The following is an 8,202-nucleotide window of genomic DNA, read 5'->3' on the forward strand; positions in this document are numbered from 1 at the left end:
ACACGAACTCACCGGATATCCTTAGCTTAGTACATACTTGATATTATTGCGATCAGTAAATCGTCCACATCCGGGACGTATCAGTACGCCCGTCATGCGTTGTGGTGCCGGTTACTAGGGTCATCTCCTCCGTGTAATCGTAATTCATAAGAAAAGATACTGTTTATGCCACACGGATACGCTTAATCCTCCTAGTGAATACTGTAGGAAGCAATTAGGGATATTGCATTTCATGTTTCACAAAGGCAGGTTACTGATTATGGGGCGGATTCTTTATTCCTTGAAGATCAATTAATTTATTGCATGCTTTCATTTATGTCGAGCATTTGTTATTCAATCGTTAAAGAAATGTTTTTTTCATTACCTTTTTTTCTGTCATCAGATAAGTGAACCCTAATATCTTTTCTTTCATCTATGGAAATACACACCGATTTATATAATAGATTTCAGATGTAATAAAACATAATAATCATATTAATGAAAAGCCATTGATATAGAAAACTAAGAAAGATCTGATTAAGTACAAAATAACGTTCAGAGAAATGAAACGAATAATCAATATAAAAATGTGTCTGATGTTTCGATAGAAGAATAAAGTATAATTGAACATTTACTACCCAAACGTCTGAGCCAATTCTTGTTATTATTCAAAGAAAATGAAACTTAATCCAAATCTAATTTACAATATGGGTAAATGTATATATTTCATTTGTCGAGGATCATGGATGCAGAGGGTAAGTGGTCGTATCAAGTAAGATGGTGATGTTGATGACAAATCTATATGGTGTTGCCCAGTTTCTCCCATCACAAAGTTTTCATCTATTTTTATTGGAAATCGATATATTCTCAGAAGGAAGAAATTAAGGTGATGATACATTGGTAATAACACACTAACGCAGATGTGAAGAAAACGAATCTTTACGATTTGGACGATTGTTCTGACGATAGCGGCCGTGACGCGAACTGTTCACAACCCTGTCGATATCGGAGGGACTTTTGTTTCACAACGTAATGCATATTTGCACATCATTTTATATACAATAAGAAATTTGACCACGAAATATACAAATATGAGTTTACCTACATATCAACTGGGCAAATCATCTAATCTCTGCACAAATAACAGTTGTTATATGTTATGTTATTGGAGATTGAAGCTATTAACATCTGTCATCTGAAGTTTCTGAGAAAACAATACATGAAATGCTGGACTTCCTCATTGATAACAACTATGTACAAATTTGGGGATACGACATTTAGGCAAGAAGTAGGCATCCACATGGACACCAATTGTGCTCCCCTTCTTGCTGATCTGTTTCGTTTTGCATATAGATCGGAATACCTGCTCGGAATGGCAAAATCAAAACAAGGGAATTTGGCCAAGGAATTCAACTTAAGCTTCACGTGTACCATGATCTGATACCGTTCAATAATGATCAAATTATTCCACTGATTTACCTACCTTGTCATATGGTACTTTATTTCGCATGATTGTAAGTGGCAGCATTTGATTGAAGCGTTCGTACAATATCATGTTTAGGTCTTGACCCCGACGACTTGTCATTTAGAGTTACATCCCTTAGATGTGTTCAAACGTGGTCCCAGCGCGTGACACCTTCCTTTCATCGCGTTATAGAGAGCTCCGGCATTGTTCGAGAAGTTCAAAGAAGGTTGGTTGTACCTATAATGTGAGACGAAGGAGATTCGAGGCCTCTGTCATCGATCTGACTTATTTCCTTGCCCAGTTCGGACGGGATACGTATCTGAAATCGTCCTATTTCAAACATTGTTCGGGGGCACGGGTGGCCCAGTCGTGTAAGGCGCCGCGATTCGCTGAGCAGTGTTTCGTCCCTTGGGCGCGCCAGAAACATATGATTGTGGGTTCGAATCCCGGTTCGCCCCGATTATGTTTCTAGGTTTCACCGAAGTGGTAAACGTCTGAAATCTGCATCATTTCGGGCTTTCGATATAACTGTAATACTGTTAAAAGCGGCGTTAAACCCAACTCACTCACTCACTCACTCACTCAAACATTTTTTCCTTGACAACGAACGGAGCACGTGCCTCATCCAAGACATTCAACTGTGACAAATACTGGATATTCGGAAGTGCACTGACCATTATGATAGGGCCTGTTATTTATTGCTGTCGCCTCATATTTGTATTGCCTTTTATTCATTGATCGTGTGTGGTTATTCACTGAATACCGATTTCTGTGTTCACCTTTGCGTTTAGGATTCAATACGTAACAATCGGATCTAAATAAAAGAGACCAGTGAAAATGCCACAACTGTTACATAATTAGATCTTGGAAACCTCTCAAGAAGACTATGAAAAGAGGGATGACTTAAACTTTTCAATTTTCAACTTTACCCTGATGCCATCAAAACACTAGCTCCAGCCTTTGGTGTCTACATTTCACAAGTTTTGAATAACAATAGCGCACGATTCGAGTCCTGTTCAAAAGTTATGTGATCAGGGTACATCAGTCAAGGCCTTATTAGGGCTTTCTTAAGGTTTTATGGTATACACGTTGAGGACAATTCCATACTCGGTGCCTCAGTGAGGTGAGATGAGGTGAAATGGGGTTTAACGTCGCGTCCAAGGTTGTTGAACTTATATAGCAACGTGCATGCACTCAGCAATATTCCAGCTATATGACGGCGGTCTGCAAATAATCGAGTCTGGACCAGACAATCCAGTGATTTACATCATGAGCATCGACCCACGCAATTGGGATACGATGACATGCATCAACCAAGTCAGCGAGCCTGCCAACCCGATCCCGTTAGTCGCCTCTTACGACAAGCATAGTCGCGTTTTACGGCCAGCATGGGTTGCTGAAGACCTATTCTCCTCACGGGTCTGAAGGTGTAATGAAGCGCTTGACCTGTTTCTAAACGTAATACTCCCTCCACTGGGCTGAAGCCATCAATGACAAAGTCAGAGTGTCACAACGTCATGTATTACGGGGACGGTGGGGTAGCCCAGTGTTTAAAGCCATGGCTCATTACACCAGGGATCCGGGTTCGATTCCCCCATGGTATGAAGCCCATGTCTTGTTTTCCCCACGGTGATTTGGCATAAATTTTGCTAAACGTGGCGTAAAACCCAACACACAATGTTTCGTTGTTACTTTAAGGAGATTTGTAAACAGTTACTTTGCACTTGACATTTTTCCTTTGTGTCATTGTAAGGTGAATGGGACTTTGAATTAGATAATGTCACTACAAACGCTATTAATGACCTTATCCACACCACTGACAAGGTCAGACATCTGTGCACTTTTCAGGAGATCTTGCGACTGATGGTGACAGTACCTCTGACAGACAAACCAATTACCACATTCCCTTGGGAAGTCGGGGAGTTCCTACATCGCCAAAAGGTAATGAATGGGAGGTCTTCCTGGCGGCTTCACGTGGTATTCAGTGCGTCAGAACGTTATGAACCTGATTGGAAAATCTTACTTGTGACACCTAAATGTTTCGATATATAAACGTTTTAGGCCAAATTTTGTTTTGAAAACCTTTAAATTCTTACATGCACCGAATGAATGCAGAATGTTCTGTTACAAGGCTTCATAGTTAATCGTACTTGCAGGTCAAGTAACGGTTAAAAGACAGTAACCACTTCAAATCATTATAGAGTAATCCCAACAATAACAAAAATCAACCTAACCCAACAACACAAAAATATATAAGCTCAAATTCAATTCAATTAAGAAGAAGATACCAGCATCTAAAATTCCCAAAATATAAGAAACATGAAAAAAGAAAAAAGATGAATTAAAAAACATATAAGGATAAAATGAAGTTACTAATCGCATAAGTTGCTTTAGTGGTACACTGCATCAACGTGTTCTTAAATTATTATTTTAAGGGAGCCCAATGGGAAACGAATCCCATTGTATGTGTACGCTTGTGTTGACAATCATGGCCAATACATAGTCATATCATGGTTACTGGACAGTATTGAGAATGGCTAATAAAGAACGTGAAAAGAATGAGGAAGTTTATTCATGTGGAATATCAATGTTAGGGGTTACGTGACCCAGTAGCCCTTGGAACCGTCAACAAGCTGACTTGCAAACACAGTCCAGCAACCAGCGACCAAAGGATACCAGCGTAAGCTGACCAGACAGTCTGGTCACCGTGATTTGATCTTCAAATTCCTTAGTCAGAATGAAACTGACTGAAACATCACAGACGCAATGTCTAGAAATTGTTTGCTCATTAACCAAAGGGGAGTGACGACTGGGTGTGTAAATGTGACGCTAGCTACTATCAGAGTCTAACTCCTGGCTGGAACACAATGCAGATTGGCATCGTTTTATGCCAACAGGCAGCTAAAGGTGCTGCATTATATGTTTGTAAGGAGAGTGGGTGGCCAGCTGGACTCCAAGGAATGTCTTGTACTGATCGGAAATGGAGCTTACAAAATGAATGCTGCTTTCTTTGAACCGTGTCTCAGTTCGTGTCATTAATTTGGAACCCTGCAGGTGGAATGTGTACCACCTGGGGAGAATATGAATGCATTCTAGTCCGTTGACCGGGCTAATGTATCATGCACTCTACAACGTAAACATCACTCCTTGTGGGTTGTGTTATCCTTATTGTTGTTGTTATGGTTTTCGTCATAAAGGACTCAAAATAAACATTAATGGTTAAAGATAAATATTTAGTTCAATGCAGATTCAGAAAGTTTAACTTACAACGCACCATAACCCTTCTTTGTTTGAAATAGAGAGTTATGTTAAATAACCAACCAAAGCTTTGAAGGCCACCAATCATTTAATAAAACAATGTTCAGGACTACAATATGACAATTATCTTCTGTGGAAGCCAGCATAATGACAAAAGGTAATAACCTAGTTCTTTTCTAATTGGCAGTTCCCATCGGCGCATTCCATCTTAAATCCAAAAGATGATGTTTCTCGAGGGAATGAATCCAGGCGAGTTACATTACATTATTCATCCGGAAACGTGGACGGAATAGTAAATAACTGCCAACATAACTATTGATATTTAGGTTATATATCTTTTACAGGACAGCGGAATGATATATGATTATAGTTTCAAAAGATATATATTTTACATGTATGTTTTACAAAGATGACATTTCTAATATTGTCACAGATGCTATTACCAAGTCATATGGCTATAAAATCTCCGAAATATAACCATTCCTCAAAGCCTTGTAATTGAGCAATATTTTAAAACGGCTACCTTTAGCATCAGCTACACATTATGAAACTGTAATATATCAAATGTAATATATTATTTTATATATTGTGTAATAAGATTCATGTTTAATGACAAAAGTTATTATAATGAAATTAAGTCATGACACACAATGTGAAACTGGCGTTATGAAGTCAACATATCACTCAAGAGAAAGAACATTTATGCCGGTTTAAAAGTACCCATAGTCCGGTGGGCCCATTAGCCGCATTACAATGGTTCATAGTAGCTTAAAGAAATGTCCCAGGACATTGGTTCCTCGCTTACAGTGTCCTACACAGGCACCGATTTCTGAAATAGTTCGACAAGGACTATGGTTTACAGGTTTACATGATGTCTTGTTACAACAGAGCCAGGAATCCAGGCGATATAGTTGTCCTTTTGCGATGTTTTTATAAGGTGGGAAGTATGTGTTAGATACAATTTTTCTCAATCACTATCCCTTCTCAATCAAGAAGTAAAAATGCTTTGTATTGGTTATAATGCGCTAGCCTCCATGTAACAGTTCATACTCAAAGCGCTTCACCATTATTACCCCGGTCAATGGATCAGTATGCACTCGATTTTCACTCTCAGCTCCCTGGAGAGTATACAATCCATAGCTGCCCGTTGTCCTTGTTCTGAGTTCGATTCCCGTATTTATTGATATTGTCGTAACTGTGTTTAGGGTCCCATCTCCACAATGTCGTAACTGTGTTTTAGGGTGCCAAGGGACCCTACAACAGTTAACGCATTGCCGTTCCGTGTCGCCATGGCTAGTGTAAGACATTGTTCTGGAATTCACATAGTCGTGAGGATTTCGCTAAGTATAGGAGTGAGGGTTCAAGGTAAGATACTCACAAAAACGTTACTAAGCTTCAGTCGATCTCTCAATACACAACTGTTCGGACAGTACAGGGTAGGACAGGGTCGTCAGTGGGTAACTGGAACGACCGAGACTCGACTGTTAAACCCGCACCACTCCCCTAACGCTGAAACTATCTTTTTAAAGTGTTCGAGCCCGACCCGCCTTTATCACATGCCCGAATACGTCACTTTTATTCGTGATTTTCTTTTATTAGAAATGAACTCATACTTGTGTCGTGATCGGAAAATTACTAAGAACTACTTCCGGTGATTTACCGTGAACTGATTCCCTTCATGATCTCATGTGTTCCATATCTTACGAATAATGTAGTCTATCGCTCATGATTGATTAAAAAGGCAACGCAGCATCGAAGCTATCAAGTATTTTGGGGATGCATATGATGAATGTCATTAATATATGGAAACGATCTTTTCAGATATGCTGTATACAACTAAACAGCATATTCCTCCTTTGTATGTTTATAATTTTTACTTCTATAGCATGGAGACACAGTCAACATAGAGTAAAAAGGATTCGGTCATAATTGCAGTTAAAAGTAATGGAAATTGAACTGTATAATGACAAGGGAATACACTGTTTCACAGGATGATGAGGGCGATACAAATCTCTGTGTATATAACATATGTACATAATCGGATCTACTATGCATTGGATCATTTGTTTACGTTATTGGATGCGTTATGAGACAGAACATTTAAAAGTACATCTACATGTCTAGTGCACAATCGCATCTGTATTTGAAAGAGGTAACCTTTAAGGATCACTAAATAGATAATGCTACTTTACTGTATCGGGGTACTTAAAGGTCGATACGATGACAAAATACAAAACGTAGTAGGCTTTATAATCATTCATATTTAACCATGTGAAGTTAAATATATCTACAGATGCGAAGCATATTTAACATGAAATGTACGTGTTTACTGCAGTACTCTCTTCGAGATATACTGCAGTACCATGTATGATTCACTTATGATTCACATATGATGAATACATGATGCAAGAAATATGCCGTTAGATACTGAGTTTGCTGATATGATGACAATTAGTGATCGCAATCACATCAACAACGTCGTAAATAATCGCCTCTTACGACAAGCATAGTCGCCTTTTATGGCAAGCATAGGTTGCTGAAGACCCATTCTAACCCTGATATTCACGGGTCACGTCGATTGTACAAAGCCCCGATCCCATCTAAACACGCTCCTGGCGCAGAAGCACTTGTTCATATAACACAATGCAAATACTCTTCGACATTGATTCTTCTGACGATTTGTAAAGAGCATACATATACTCTTCCAAAAAAGAAAGTCACACTGGAAATATACTTTGAAAGTGGGGTAATTCTATATTACGCCTAATACATATTACATATCCGACTCAGGCCTTTTTCTTCATCTATACAAACAATGGATGCTATGGTAACGCACAAAGAGGTGCCAGATCTTACATGGACATCCACAAACAGAAATCGCCAAAACACGAGTACATGATTGTACAAACAACGTGTGACGTTAACGGGCATCGGAAAACATGTCCCGCAATCGAGTTTTAAGTCTCATCCTATCATTACACGACGTGTAATGATCAACCTCGGCTGTCGACTGATAACAGAATGTTGTGAAATTAACTGTTGAATATTTCAAATATTTGTATAACCTTTAAATTCTCAAGAAATAATATTATCACGTTGTGACATACCTTCGCCTGTAACGATGTTCACATTATAGTAACGAGATAACTCTTTCAAGATGCGACTGAAAAGGCAGGGGAAGCATATATGTCCTTGTTCCATGCTCTATATTTCCTATTATTCCCGTCAGCATGTATTAAAAGTACATAGTTGACAAAATACTCGACAAGGACACCATGACATAGCAAAGACAAACGCACGACACACATGACACGCGAGGTAATGATCAACTCGCGACAGATCAAGTCGCACGTGTCCCGTGAATACAAACACGTTTCTCGTGCTTCATAACGGCCCGACTCACACGTGCACATATAGTATAAATATAGACAACAAAGTGTTCTTGTTTATTTTTCCACAAAAGTACTTTAAATTTTAAAAAAATAATGAGAATAAAGTTT

This window comes from Haliotis rufescens, unplaced genomic scaffold, assembly GCF_023055435.1.
Source record: "Haliotis rufescens isolate VD_foot unplaced genomic scaffold, xgHalRufe1.0.p SCAF_12, whole genome shotgun sequence".
Taxonomy (NCBI): domain Eukaryota; kingdom Metazoa; phylum Mollusca; class Gastropoda; order Lepetellida; family Haliotidae; genus Haliotis; species Haliotis rufescens.